Genomic DNA, 14,730 nt, shown 5'->3' on the forward strand with positions numbered 1-14,730 from the left:
TACATAGGTGTTTGCAGATCATGGTGCTCCATGTACACGAAAAAGAAGTTGCAAGTACAGCCCGAGGGGAGTTGTGTACTGATTCCTGCCCCCGGGTTTACCGTGGCAGAAGGCCTTTAAACTGTGGCCCTTCCCCACCGTGCCTTTGCGGCGACAGTACCAGTTTTAAGTGCGTCCCTCAGCACGTAATCCTGGATCTTGGATTGCGCCAGTCTGCAACACGCAGACGTGGGCAGCAACACTTCAAAGCACTCAGCACTCCCTTTCAGGCAAAACAAGTTGGCTATCAGTCAGACAGCGCTCTCGCCTGCTCCCTCACACACAGGGCGGCCGCGACTTGCCGGTCACCTCGCTTCCCTTCCGCGGTCTCGTGCTCTTCTCGGCTTCTTTCTTTGTTACTGTGGCTTCGCGTCCTGCTGTTGCTCGCTCGCTGCTGCTCCGCAATGTCGATTGGATACAAGGAGTGGGCCAGTCCTCAAATCGGTTTTCTCTGATGGTCGTGGAGCAGCTTGGAGACGAGTGCGAAAAGGCGACTGAGAAGCAAACGAGGGCAACCTGCAAGAAGTTGCTGGGGAATTAGCTCAAATGTTAGAGCGCTCGTTTAGCATATGAGAGGTAGCGGGATCGATGCCCGCATTCTCCACTCTGCTTTTGGCTCAGGGCAATTCTCCAGAAAGAAACGTGGTCTCACGTGTCACTGAGTTCACGCCAGATGGGCCAAAGCACAGCAAACTATTTTCTGCCATGTCATAAGCAAGACTTCTTGATTTTTGCAAAGGTGGATATATGAAGTGAAAGAAGCTAAAAGAACGACTTTTTAGCACTGATTCCTTTTCTGAGCATTTAACTCAGGACCTTCGATTGAGCAGACTGATACGCTGCCTGCTGCACGAAGAAGGCACTTGCCATGCAAGCCGCCAGGCAGCACGACCAAGTAGGGCAGCTTGCAAGGTCTTTAAATTCATAATGCACAGCTTGCAAAAAATCTGCGAGCCTGATAAGAAGTCAAAGCTACACTCTTGTGATTGTTAGTCACACGCGTTTTCCAGGCTGTAAAGAGTAGCTGGTGGTTCACAGTCTCACAGCGCTGCAGCATGGGCTGGTACTGAAGACGCACAGGCCACTCCATGAGGCCAGATGCGTCAACATGCGCTGGGAAAACAATCATCACACAGAAGCATCTTTGCAGCTTCCCTTCGATAGCTCAGTTGGTAGAGCGGAGGACTGTAGTGACAATATGCAGCAAGATTATCCTTAGGTTGCTGGTTCAATTGCGGCTTGAAGGAGCTGGTGTTCTTTTGGATTAAGCAGCAATTCACTCAAACCAGCTCTCTTCACTTTATGGTGCATCATGTTGCCCTGAAGACGCAGGACACCACTTTTCTCGTCTCAAACCTTAATGCACTCTGCATCCACCTTCACACAGCTGTTATGCTTGAGCATTTGTGTCTGCTCACCAGCAGAGAGTGCCATTGAGCAGCAACACTTCAAAGCACTCAGCACTCCCTTTCAGGCAAAACAAGTTGGCTATCAGTCAGACAGCGCTCTCGCCTGCTCCCTCACACACAGGGCGGCCGCTACTTGCCGGTCACCTCGCTTCCCTTCCGTGGTCTCGTGCTCTTCTCGGCTTCTTTCTTCGTTACTGTGGCTTCCCGTCCTGCTGTTGCTCGCTCGCTGCTGCTCCGCAATGTCGATTGGATACAAGGAGTGGGCCAGTCCTCAAATAGGTTTTCTCTGATGGTCGTGGAGCAACTTGGAGACGAGTGCGAAAAGGCGACTGAGAAGCAAACGAGGGTCAACTGCAAGAAGCCACTGGGGAATTAGCTCAAATGGTAGAGCGCTTGCTTCGCATGTGAGAGGTAGCGGGATCGATGCCCGCATTCTCCACTCTGCTTTTGGCTCAGGGCAATTCTCCAGAAAGAAACGTGATCTCACGTGTCACTCACTCAGTTCACGCCAGATGGGCCAAAGCCCAGCAAACCATTTTCTGCCATGTCATAAGCAAGACTTCTTGATTTTTGCAAAGATGGATATATGAGGTGAGAGAAGCCAAAAGAATTTGTACAGTACATTCAAAAGCAGTTCAGTATGTTTAGCTGCGGTCAGCAATCCCATACATTACATTTGGGTGCTGACGGCAGTTCCGTTCTATACATTGCCTTGCTTTTCAGATCAAGTACAATACGGGATACCTTGTCGTACATTCAACAAAATTACATTACATGTGTCACTATACAGTACACGGAATGGGTGACGGTACGTTTACATTTTTTTCTTTTCAACGTGCATTACGAAACAGACCTTACATTGTACATGGCACTACATAGGTGTTTGCAGATCATGGTGCTCCATGTACACGAAAAAGAAGTTGCAAGTACAGCCCGAGGGGAGTTGTGTACTGATTCCTGCCCCCGGATTTACCGTGGCAGAAGGCCTTTAAACTGTGGCCCTTCCCCACCGTGCCTTTGCGGCGACTGTACCAATTTTAAGTGCGTCCCTCAGCACGTAATCCTGGATCTTGGATTGCGCCAGTCTGCAACACGCAGACGTGGGCAGCAACACTTCAAAGCACTCAGCACTCCCTTTCAGGCAAAACAAGTTGGCTATCAGTCAGACAGCGCTCTCGCCTGCTCCATCACACACAGGGCGGCCGCTACTTGCCGGTCACCTCGCTTCCCTTCCGTGGTCTCGTGCTCTTCTCGGCTTCTTTCTTCGTTACTGTGGCTTCCCGTCCTGCTGTTGCTCGCTCGATGCTGCTCCGCAATGTCGATTGGATACAATGCATTGAAGGAGTGGGCCAATCCTCAAATAGATTTTCTCTGATGGTCGTGGAGCAGCTTGGAGACGAGTGCGAAAAGGCGACTGAGAAGCAAACGAGGGTCAACTGCAAGAAGCCACTGGGGAATTGGCTCAAATGGTAGAGCGCTTGCTTCGCATGTGAGAGGTAGCGGGATCGATGCCCGCATTCTCCACTCTGCTTTTGGCTCAGGGCAATTCTCCAGAAAGAAACGTGATCTCACGTGTCACTCACTCAGTTCACGCCAGATGGGCCAAAGCCCAGCAAACCATTTTCTGCCATGTCATAAGCAAGACTTCTTGATTTTTGCAAAGATGGATATATGAGGTGAGAGAAGCCAAAAGAATTTGTACAGTACATTCAAAAGCAGTTCAGTATGTTTAGCTGCGGTCAGCAATCCCATACATTACATTTGGGTGCTGACGGCAGTTCCGTTCTATACATTGCCTTGCTTTTCAGATCAAGTACAATACGGGATACCTTGTAGTACATTCAACAAAATTACATTACATGTGTCACTATACAGTACACGGAATGGGTGACGGTACGTTTACATTTTTTTCTTTTCAACGTGCATTACGAAACAGACCTTACATTGTACATGGCACTACATAGGTGTTTGCAGATCATGGTGCTCCATGTACACGAAAAAGAAGTTGCAAGTACAGCCCGAGGGGAGTTGTGTACTGATTCCTGCCCCCGGGTTTACCGTGGCAGAAGGCCTTTAAACTGTGGCCCTTCCCCACCGTGCCTTTGCGGCGACTGTACCAATTTTAAGTGCGTCCCTCAGCACGTAATCCTGGATCTTGGATTGCGCCAGTCTGCAACACGCAGACGTGGGCAGCAACACTTCAAAGCACTCAGCACTCCCTTTCAGGCAAAACAAGTTGGCTATCAGTCAGACAGCGCTCTCGCCTGCTCCCTCACACACAGGGCGGCCGCTACTTGCCGGTCACCTCGCTTCCCTTCCGTGGTCTCGTGCTCTTCTCGGCTTCTTTCTTCGTTACTGTGGCTTCGCATCCTGCTGTTGCTCGCTCGCTGCTGCTCCGCAATGTCGATTGGATACAAGGAGTGGGCTAGTCCTCAAATAGGTTTTCTCTGATGGTCGTGGAGCAGCTTGGAGACGAGTGCGAAAAGGCGACTGAGAAGCAAACGAGGGTCAACTGCAAGAAGCTACTGGGGAGTTAACTCAAATGGTAGAGCGCTTGCTTCGCATGTGAGAGGTAGTGGGATCGATGCCCGCATTCTCCACTCTGCTTTTGGCTCAGGGCAATTCTCCAGAAAGAAACGTGATCTCACGTGTCACTCACTGAGTTCACGGCAGATGGGCCAAAGCCCAGCAAACCATTTTCTGCCATGTCATAAGCAAGACTTCTTGATTTTTGCAAAGATGGATATATGAGGTGAGAGAAGCCAAAAGAATTTGTACAGTACATTCAAAAGCAGTTCAGTATGTTTTGCTGCGGTCAGCAATCCCATACATTACATTTGGGTGCTGACGGCAGTTCCGGTCTATACATTTCCTTGCTTTTCAGATCAAGTACAATACGGGATACCTTGTAGTACATTCAACAAAATTACATTACATGTGTCACTATACAGTACACGGAATGGGTGACGGTACGTTTACATTTTTTTCTTTTCAACGTGCATTACGAAACAGACCTTACATTGTACATGGCACTACATAGGTGTTTGCAGATCATGGTGCTCCATGTACACGAAAAAGAAGTTGCAAGTACAGCCCGAGGGGAGTTGTGTACTGATTCCTGCCCCCGGGTTTACCGTGGCAGAAGGCCTTTAAACTGTGGCCCTTCCCCACCGTGCCTTTGCGGCGACTGTACCAATTTTAAGTGCGTCCCTCAGCACGTAATCCTGGATCTTGGATTGCGCCAGTCTGCAACACGCAGACGTGGGCAGCAACACTTCAAAGCACTCAGCACTCCCTTTCAGGCAAAACAAGTTGGCTATCAGTCAGACCGCGCTCTCGCCTGCTCCCTCACACACAGGGCGGCCGCGACTTGCCGGTCACCTCGCTTCCCTTCCGTGGTCTCGTGCTCTTCTCGGCTTCTTTCTTTGTTACTGTGGCTTCGCGTCCTGCTGTTGCTCGCTCGCTGCTGCTCCGCAATGTCGATTGGATACAAGGAGTGGGCCAGTCCTCAAATAGGTTTTCTCTGATGGTCGTGGAGCAGCTTGGAGACGAGTGGGAAAAGGCAACTGAGAAGCAAACGAGGGCATCCTGCAAGAAGTTGCTGGGGAATTAGCTCAAATGTTAGAGCGCTCGTTTAGCATGTGAGAGGTAGCGGGATCGATGCCCGCATTCTCCACTCTGCTTTTGGCTCAGGGCAATTCTCCAGAAAGAAACGTGGTCTCACGTGTCACTGAGTTCACGCCAGATGGGCCAAAGCACAGCAAACTTTTTTCTGCCATGTCATAAGCAAGACTTCTTGATTTTTGCAAAGGTGGATATATGAAGTGAAAGAAGCTAAAAGAACGACTTTTTAGCACTGATTCTTTTTCTGAGCATTTAACTCAGGACCTTCGATTGAGCAGACTGATACGCTGCCTGCTGCACGAAGAAGGCACTTGCCATGCAAGCCGCCAGGCAGCACGACCAAGTAGGGCAGCTTGCAAGGTCTTTAAATTCATAATGCACAGCTTGCAAAAAATCTGCGAGCCTGATAAGAAGTCAAAGCTACACTCTTGTGATTGTTAGTCACACGCGTTTTCCAGGCTGTAAAGAGTAGCTGGTGGTTCACAGTCTCACAGCGCTGCAGCATGGGCTGGTACTGAAGACGCACAGGCCACTCCATGAGGCCAGATGCGTCAACATGCGCTGGGAAAACAATCATCACACAGAAGCATCTTTGCAGCTTCCCTTCGATAGCTCAGTTGGTAGAGCGGAGGACTGTAGTGACAATATGCAGCAAGATTATCCTTAGGTTGCTGGTTCAATTGCGGCTTGAAGGAGCTGGTGTTCTTTTGGATTAAGCAGCAATTCACTCAAACCAGCTCTCTTCACTTTATGGTGCATCATGTTGCCCTGAAGACGCAGGACACCACTTTTCTCGTCTCAAACCTTAATGCACTCTGCATCCACCTTCACACAGCTGTTATGCTTGAGCATTTGTGTCTGCTCACCAGCAGAGAGTGCCATTGAGCAGCAACACTTCAAAGCACTCAGCACTCCCTTTCAGGCAAAACAAGTTGGCTATCAGTCAGACAGCGCTCTCGCCTGCTCCCTCACACACAGGGCGGCCGCTACTTGCCGGTCACCTCGCTTCCCTTCCGTGGTCTCGTGCTCTTCTCGGCTTCTTTCTTCGTTACTGTGGCTTCCCGTCCTGCTGTTGCTCGCTCGATGCTGCTCCGCAATGTCGATTGGATACAATGCATTGAAGGAGTGGGCCAATCCTCAAATAGGTTTTCTCTGATGGTCGTGGAGCAGCTTGGAGACGAGTGCGAAAAGGCGACTGAGAAGCAAAGGAGGCTCAACTGCAAGAAGCTGCTGGGGAATTAGCTCAAATGGTAGAGCGCTTGCTTCGCATGTGAGAGGTAGCGGGATCGATGCCCGCATTCTCCGCTCTGCTTTTGGCTCAGGGCAATTCTCCAGAAAGAAACGTGATCTCACGTGTCACTCACTGAGTTCACGGCAGATGGGCCAAAGCCCAGCAAACCATTTTCTGCCATGTCAGAAGCAAGACTTCTTGATTTTTGCAAAGATGGATATATGAGGTGAGAGAAGCCAAAAGAATTTGTACAGTACATTCAAAAGCAGTTCAGTATGTTTAGCTGCGGTCAGCAATCCCATACATTACATTTGGGTGCTGACGGCAGTTCCGTTCTATACATTTCCTTGCTTTTCAGATCAAGTACAATACGGGATACCTTGTAGTACATTCAACAAAATTACATTACATGTGTCACTATACAGTACACGGAATGGGTGACGGTACGTTTACATTTTTTTCTTTTCAACGTGCATTACGAAACAGACCTTACATTGTACATGGCACTACATAGGTGTTTGCAGATCATGGTGCTCCATGTACACGAAAAAGAAGTTGCAAGTACAGCCCGAGGGGAGTTGTGTACTGATTCCTGCCCCCGGATTTACCGTGGCAGAAGGCCTTTAAACCGTGGCCCTTCCCCACCGTGCCTTTGCGGCGACTGTACCAATTTTAAGTGCGTCCCTCAGCACGTAATCCTGGATCTTGGATTGCGCCAGTCTGCAACACGCAGACGTGGGCAGCAACACTTCAAAGCACTCAGCACTCCCTTTCAGGCAAAACAAGTTGGCTATCAGTCAGACAGCGCTCTCGCCTGCTCCCTCACACACAGGGCGGCCGCTACTTGCCGGTCACCTCGCTTCCCTTCCGTGGTCTCGTGCTCTTCTCGGCTTCTTTCTTCGTTACTGTGGCTTCGCGTCCTGCTGTTGCTCGCTCGCTGCTGCTCCGCAATGTCGATTGGATACAAGGAGTGGGCTAGTCCTCAAATAGGTTTTCTCTGATGGTCGTGGAGCAGCTTGGAGACGAGTGCGAAAAGGCGACTGAGAAGCAAACGAGGGTCAACTGCAAGAAGCTACTGGGGAATTAACTCAAATGGTAGAGCGCTTGCTTAGCATGTGAGAGGTAGTGGGATCGATGCCCGCATTCTCCACTCTGCTTTTGGCTCAGGGCAATTCCCCAGAAAGAAACGTGATCTCACGTGTCACTCACTGAGTTCACGGCAGATGGGCCAAAGCCCAGCAAACCATTTTCTGCCATGTCATAAGCAAGACTTCTTGATTTTTGCAAAGATGGATATATGAGGTGAGAGAAGCCAAAAGAATTTGTACAGTACTTTCAAAAGCAGTTCAGTATGTTTTGCTGCGGTCAGCAATCCCATACATTACATTTGGGTGCTGACGGCAGTTCCGGTCTATACATTTCCTTGCTTTTCAGATCAAGTACAATACGGGATACCTTGTAGTACATTCAACAAAATTACATTACATGTGTCACTATACAGTACACGGAATGGGTGACGGTACGTTTACATTTTTTTCTTTTCAACGTGCATTACGAAACAGACCTTACATTGTACATGGCACTACATAGGTGTTTGCAGATCATGGTGCTCCATGTACACGAAAAAGAAGTTGCAAGTACAGCCCGAGGGGAGTTGTGTACTGATTCCTGCCCCCGGGTTTACCGTGGCAGAAGGCCTTTAAACTGTGGCCCTTCCCCACCGTGCCTTTGCGGCGACAGTACCAGTTTTAAGTGCGTCCCTCAGCACGTAATCCTGGATCTTGGATTGCGCCAGTCTGCAACACGCAGACGTGGGCAGCAACACTTCAAAGCACTCAGCACTCCCTTTCAGGCAAAACAAGTTGGCTATCAGTCAGACAGCGCTCTCGCCTGCTCCCTCACACACAGGGCGGCCGCGACTTGCCGGTCACCTCGCTTCCCTTCCGCGGTCTCGTGCTCTTCTCGGCTTCTTTCTTTGTTACTGTGGCTTCGCGTCCTGCTGTTGCTCGCTCGCTGCTGCTCCGCAATGTCGATTGGATACAAGGAGTGGGCCAGTCCTCAAATCGGTTTTCTCTGATGGTCGTGGAGCAGCTTGGAGACGAGTGCGAAAAGGCGACTGAGAAGCAAACGAGGGCAACCTGCAAGAAGTTGCTGGGGAATTAGCTCAAATGTTAGAGCGCTCGTTTAGCATATGAGAGGTAGCGGGATCGATGCCCGCATTCTCCACTCTGCTTTTGGCTCAGGGCAATTCTCCAGAAAGAAACGTGGTCTCACGTGTCACTGAGTTCACGCCAGATGGGCCAAAGCACAGCAAACTATTTTCTGCCATGTCATAAGCAAGACTTCTTGATTTTTGCAAAGGTGGATATATGAAGTGAAAGAAGCTAAAAGAACGACTTTTTAGCACTGATTCCTTTTCTGAGCATTTAACTCAGGACCTTCGATTGAGCAGACTGATACGCTGCCTGCTGCACGAAGAAGGCACTTGCCATGCAAGCCGCCAGGCAGCACGACCAAGTAGGGCAGCTTGCAAGGTCTTTAAATTCATAATGCACAGCTTGCAAAAAATCTGCGAGCCTGATAAGAAGTCAAAGCTACACTCTTGTGATTGATAGTCACACGCGTTTTCCAGGCTGTAAAGAGTAGCTGGTGGTTCACAGTCTCACAGCGCTGCAGCATGGGCTGGTACTGAAGACGCACAGGCCACTCCATGAGGCCAGATGCGTCAACATGCGCTGGGAAAACAATCATCACACAGAAGCATCTTTGCAGCTTCCCTTCGATAGCTCAGTTGGTAGAGCGGAGGACTGTAGTGACAATATGCAGCAAGATTATCCTTAGGTTGCTGGTTCAATTGCGGCTTGAAGGAGCTGGTGTTCTTTTGGATTAAGCAGCAATTCACTCAAACCAGCTCTCTTCACTTTATGGTGCATCATGTTGCCCTGAAGACGCAGGACACCACTTTTCTCGTCTCAAACCTTAATGCACTCTGCATCCACCTTCACACAGCTGTTATGCTTGAGCATTTGTGTCTGCTCACCAGCAGAGAGTGCCATTGAGCAGCAACACTTCAAAGCACTCAGCACTCCCTTTCAGGCAAAACAAGTTGGCTATCAGTCAGACAGCGCTCTCGCCTGCTCCCTCACACACAGGGCGGCCGCTACTTGCCGGTCACCTCGCTTCCCTTCCGTGGTCTCGTGCTCTTCTCGGCTTCTTTCTTCGTTACTGTGGCTTCCCGTCCTGCTGTTGCTCGCTCGCTGCTGCTCCGCAATGTCGATTGGATACAAGGAGTGGGCCAGTCCTCAAATAGGTTTTCTCTGATGGTCGTGGAGCAACTTGGAGACGAGTGCGAAAAGGCGACTGAGAAGCAAACGAGGGTCAACTGCAAGAAGCCACTGGGGAATTAGCTCAAATGGTAGAGCGCTTGCTTCGCATGTGAGAGGTAGCGGGATCGATGCCCGCATTCTCCACTCTGCTTTTGGCTCAGGGCAATTCTCCAGAAAGAAACGTGATCTCACGTGTCACTCACTCAGTTCACGCCAGATGGGCCAAAGCCCAGCAAACCATTTTCTGCCATGTCATAAGCAAGACTTCTTGATTTTTGCAAAGATGGATATATGAGGTGAGAGAAGCCAAAAGAATTTGTACAGTACATTCAAAAGCAGTTCAGTATGTTTAGCTGCGGTCAGCAATCCCATACATTACATTTGGGTGCTGACGGCAGTTCCGTTCTATACATTGCCTTGCTTTTCAGATCAAGTACAATACGGGATACCTTGTCGTACATTCAACAAAATTACATTACATGTGTCACTATACAGTACACGGAATGGGTGACGGTACGTTTACATTTTTTTCTTTTCAACGTGCATTACGAAACAGACCTTACATTGTACATGGCACTACATAGGTGTTTGCAGATCATGGTGCTCCATGTACACGAAAAAGAAGTTGCAAGTACAGCCCGAGGGGAGTTGTGTACTGATTCCTGCCCCCGGATTTACCGTGGCAGAAGGCCTTTAAACTGTGGCCCTTCCCCACCGTGCCTTTGCGGCGACTGTACCAATTTTAAGTGCGTCCCTCAGCACGTAATCCTGGATCTTGGATTGCGCCAGTCTGCAACACGCAGACGTGGGCAGCAACACTTCAAAGCACTCAGCACTCCCTTTCAGGCAAAACAAGTTGGCTATCAGTCAGACAGCGCTCTCGCCTGCTCCATCACACACAGGGCGGCCGCTACTTGCCGGTCACCTCGCTTCCCTTCCGTGGTCTCGTGCTCTTCTCGGCTTCTTTCTTCGTTACTGTGGCTTCCCGTCCTGCTGTTGCTCGCTCGATGCTGCTCCGCAATGTCGATTGGATACAATGCATTGAAGGAGTGGGCCAATCCTCAAATAGATTTTCTCTGATGGTCGTGGAGCAGCTTGGAGACGAGTGCGAAAAGGCGACTGAGAAGCAAACGAGGGTCAACTGCAAGAAGCCACTGGGGAATTGGCTCAAATGGTAGAGCGCTTGCTTCGCATGTGAGAGGTAGCGGGATCGATGCCCGCATTCTCCACTCTGCTTTTGGCTCAGGGCAATTCTCCAGAAAGAAACGTGATCTCACGTGTCACTCACTCAGTTCACGCCAGATGGGCCAAAGCCCAGCAAACCATTTTCTGCCATGTCATAAGCAAGACTTCTTGATTTTTGCAAAGATGGATATATGAGGTGAGAGAAGCCAAAAGAATTTGTACAGTACATTCAAAAGCAGTTCAGTATGTTTAGCTGCGGTCAGCAATCCCATACATTACATTTGGGTGCTGACGGCAGTTCCGTTCTATACATTGCCTTGCTTTTCAGATCAAGTACAATACGGGATACCTTGTAGTACATTCAACAAAATTACATTACATGTGTCACTATACAGTACACGGAATGGGTGACGGTACGTTTACATTTTTTTCTTTTCAACGTGCATTACGAAACAGACCTTACATTGTACATGGCACTACATAGGTGTTTGCAGATCATGGTGCTCCATGTACACGAAAAAGAAGTTGCAAGTACAGCCCGAGGGGAGTTGTGTACTGATTCCTGCCCCCGGGTTTACCGTGGCAGAAGGCCTTTAAACTGTGGCCCTTCCCCACCGTGCCTTTGCGGCGACTGTACCAATTTTAAGTGCGTCCCTCAGCACGTAATCCTGGATCTTGGATTGCGCCAGTCTGCAACACGCAGACGTGGGCAGCAACACTTCAAAGCACTCAGCACTCCCTTTCAGGCAAAACAAGTTGGCTATCAGTCAGACAGCGCTCTCGCCTGCTCCCTCACACACAGGGCGGCCGCTACTTGCCGGTCACCTCGCTTCCCTTCCGTGGTCTCGTGCTCTTCTCGGCTTCTTTCTTCGTTACTGTGGCTTCGCATCCTGCTGTTGCTCGCTCGCTGCTGCTCCGCAATGTCGATTGGATACAAGGAGTGGGCTAGTCCTCAAATAGGTTTTCTCTGATGGTCGTGGAGCAGCTTGGAGACGAGTGCGAAAAGGCGACTGAGAAGCAAACGAGGGTCAACTGCAAGAAGCTACTGGGGAGTTAACTCAAATGGTAGAGCGCTTGCTTCGCATGTGAGAGGTAGTGGGATCGATGCCCGCATTCTCCACTCTGCTTTTGGCTCAGGGCAATTCTCCAGAAAGAAACGTGATCTCACGTGTCACTCACTGAGTTCACGGCAGATGGGCCAAAGCCCAGCAAACCATTTTCTGCCATGTCATAAGCAAGACTTCTTGATTTTTGCAAAGATGGATATATGAGGTGAGAGAAGCCAAAAGAATTTGTACAGTACATTCAAAAGCAGTTCAGTATGTTTTGCTGCGGTCAGCAATCCCATACATTACATTTGGGTGCTGACGGCAGTTCCGGTCTATACATTTCCTTGCTTTTCAGATCAAGTACAATACGGGATACCTTGTAGTACATTCAACAAAATTACATTACATGTGTCACTATACAGTACACGGAATGGGTGACGGTACGTTTACATTTTTTTCTTTTCAACGTGCATTACGAAACAGACCTTACATTGTACATGGCACTACATAGGTGTTTGCAGATCATGGTGCTCCATGTACACGAAAAAGAAGTTGCAAGTACAGCCCGAGGGGAGTTGTGTACTGATTCCTGCCCCCGGGTTTACCGTGGCAGAAGGCCTTTAAACTGTGGCCCTTCCCCACCGTGCCTTTGCGGCGACTGTACCAATTTTAAGTGCGTCCCTCAGCACGTAATCCTGGATCTTGGATTGCGCCAGTCTGCAACACGCAGACGTGGGCAGCAACACTTCAAAGCACTCAGCACTCCCTTTCAGGCAAAACAAGTTGGCTATCAGTCAGACCGCGCTCTCGCCTGCTCCCTCACACACAGGGCGGCCGCGACTTGCCGGTCACCTCGCTTCCCTTCCGTGGTCTCGTGCTCTTCTCGGCTTCTTTCTTTGTTACTGTGGCTTCGCGTCCTGCTGTTGCTCGCTCGCTGCTGCTCCGCAATGTCGATTGGATACAAGGAGTGGGCCAGTCCTCAAATAGGTTTTCTCTGATGGTCGTGGAGCAGCTTGGAGACGAGTGGGAAAAGGCAACTGAGAAGCAAACGAGGGCATCCTGCAAGAAGTTGCTGGGGAATTAGCTCAAATGTTAGAGCGCTCGTTTAGCATGTGAGAGGTAGCGGGATCGATGCCCGCATTCTCCACTCTGCTTTTGGCTCAGGGCAATTCTCCAGAAAGAAACGTGGTCTCACGTGTCACTGAGTTCACGCCAGATGGGCCAAAGCACAGCAAACTTTTTTCTGCCATGTCATAAGCAAGACTTCTTGATTTTTGCAAAGGTGGATATATGAAGTGAAAGAAGCTAAAAGAACGACTTTTTAGCACTGATTCTTTTTCTGAGCATTTAACTCAGGACCTTCGATTGAGCAGACTGATACGCTGCCTGCTGCACGAAGAAGGCACTTGCCATGCAAGCCGCCAGGCAGCACGACCAAGTAGGGCAGCTTGCAAGGTCTTTAAATTCATAATGCACAGCTTGCAAAAAATCTGCGAGCCTGATAAGAAGTCAAAGCTACACTCTTGTGATTGTTAGTCACACGCGTTTTCCAGGCTGTAAAGAGTAGCTGGTGGTTCACAGTCTCACAGCGCTGCAGCATGGGCTGGTACTGAAGACGCACAGGCCACTCCATGAGGCCAGATGCGTCAACATGCGCTGGGAAAACAATCATCACACAGAAGCATCTTTGCAGCTTCCCTTCGATAGCTCAGTTGGTAGAGCGGAGGACTGTAGTGACAATATGCAGCAAGATTATCCTTAGGTTGCTGGTTCAATTGCGGCTTGAAGGAGCTGGTGTTCTTTTGGATTAAGCAGCAATTCACTCAAACCAGCTCTCTTCACTTTATGGTGCATCATGTTGCCCTGAAGACGCAGGACACCACTTTTCTCGTCTCAAACCTTAATGCACTCTGCATCCACCTTCACACAGCTGTTATGCTTGAGCATTTGTGTCTGCTCACCAGCAGAGAGTGCCATTGAGCAGCAACACTTCAAAGCACTCAGCACTCCCTTTCAGGCAAAACAAGTTGGCTATCAGTCAGACAGCGCTCTCGCCTGCTCCCTCACACACAGGGCGGCCGCTACTTGCCGGTCACCTCGCTTCCCTTCCGTGGTCTCGTGCTCTTCTCGGCTTCTTTCTTCGTTACTGTGGCTTCCCGTCCTGCTGTTGCTCGCTCGCTGCTGCTCCGCAATGTCGATTGGATACAAGGAGTGGGCCAGTCCTCAAATAGGTTTTCTCTGATGGTCGTGGAGCAGCTTGGAGACGAGTGCGAAAAGGCGACTGAGAAGCAAACGAGGGTCAACTGCAAGAAGCCACTGGGGAATTAGCTCAAATGGTAGAGCGCTTGCTTCGCATGTGAGAGGTAGCGGGATCGATGCCCGCATTCTCCACTCTGCTTTTGGCTCAGGGCAATTCTCCAGAAAGAAACGTGATCTCACGTGTCACTCACTCAGTTCACGCCAGATGGGCCAAAGCCCAGCAAACCATTTTCTGCCATGTCATAAGCAAGACTTCTTGATTTTTGCAAAGATGGATATATGAGGTGAGAGAAGCCAAAAGAATTTGTACAGTACATTCAAAAGCAGTTCAGTATGTTTAGCTGCGGTCAGCAATCCCATACATTACATTTGGGTGCTGACGGCAGTTCCGTTCTATACATTGCCTTGCTTTTCAGATCAAGTACAATACGGGATACCTTGTAGTACATTCAACAAAATTACATTACATGTGTCACTATACAGTACACGGAATGGGTGACGGTACGTTTACATTTTTTTCTTTTCAACGTGCATTACGAAACAGACCTTACATTGTACATGGCACTACATAGGTGTTTGCAGATCATGGTGCTCCATGTACACGAAAA

At 49.5% G+C, this 14,730-nt stretch overlaps 4 non-coding genes across 4 annotated transcripts; all 4 read left to right on the top strand.

The window, feature by feature from the left end:
- The first annotated feature begins 1,193 nt into the window (after positions 1 to 1,193).
- On the top strand, positions 1,194 to 1,286 carry trnay-gua (transfer RNA tyrosine (anticodon GUA)). Its single transcript has 2 exons — positions 1,194 to 1,230; positions 1,251 to 1,286. It is a non-coding gene; the product is annotated as a tRNA-Tyr (tRNA).
- Positions 1,287 to 5,674: 4,388 nt separating this feature from the next.
- Positions 5,675 to 5,767, top strand: trnay-gua (transfer RNA tyrosine (anticodon GUA)). The gene is made up of 2 exons: positions 5,675 to 5,711; positions 5,732 to 5,767. It is a non-coding gene; the product is annotated as a tRNA-Tyr (tRNA).
- A 3,312-nt stretch (positions 5,768 to 9,079) lies between these two features.
- trnay-gua (transfer RNA tyrosine (anticodon GUA)) lies at positions 9,080 to 9,172 on the top strand. Its single transcript has 2 exons — positions 9,080 to 9,116; positions 9,137 to 9,172. It is a non-coding gene; the product is annotated as a tRNA-Tyr (tRNA).
- Positions 9,173 to 13,560: 4,388 nt separating this feature from the next.
- Positions 13,561 to 13,653, top strand: trnay-gua (transfer RNA tyrosine (anticodon GUA)). Its single transcript has 2 exons — positions 13,561 to 13,597; positions 13,618 to 13,653. It is a non-coding gene; the product is annotated as a tRNA-Tyr (tRNA).
- Positions 13,654 to 14,730: the final 1,077 nt, after the last annotated feature.

The sequence above is a fragment of the Pristiophorus japonicus genome, chromosome 1, assembly GCF_044704955.1.
Source record: "Pristiophorus japonicus isolate sPriJap1 chromosome 1, sPriJap1.hap1, whole genome shotgun sequence".
NCBI lineage: Eukaryota > Metazoa > Chordata > Chondrichthyes > Pristiophoridae > Pristiophorus > Pristiophorus japonicus.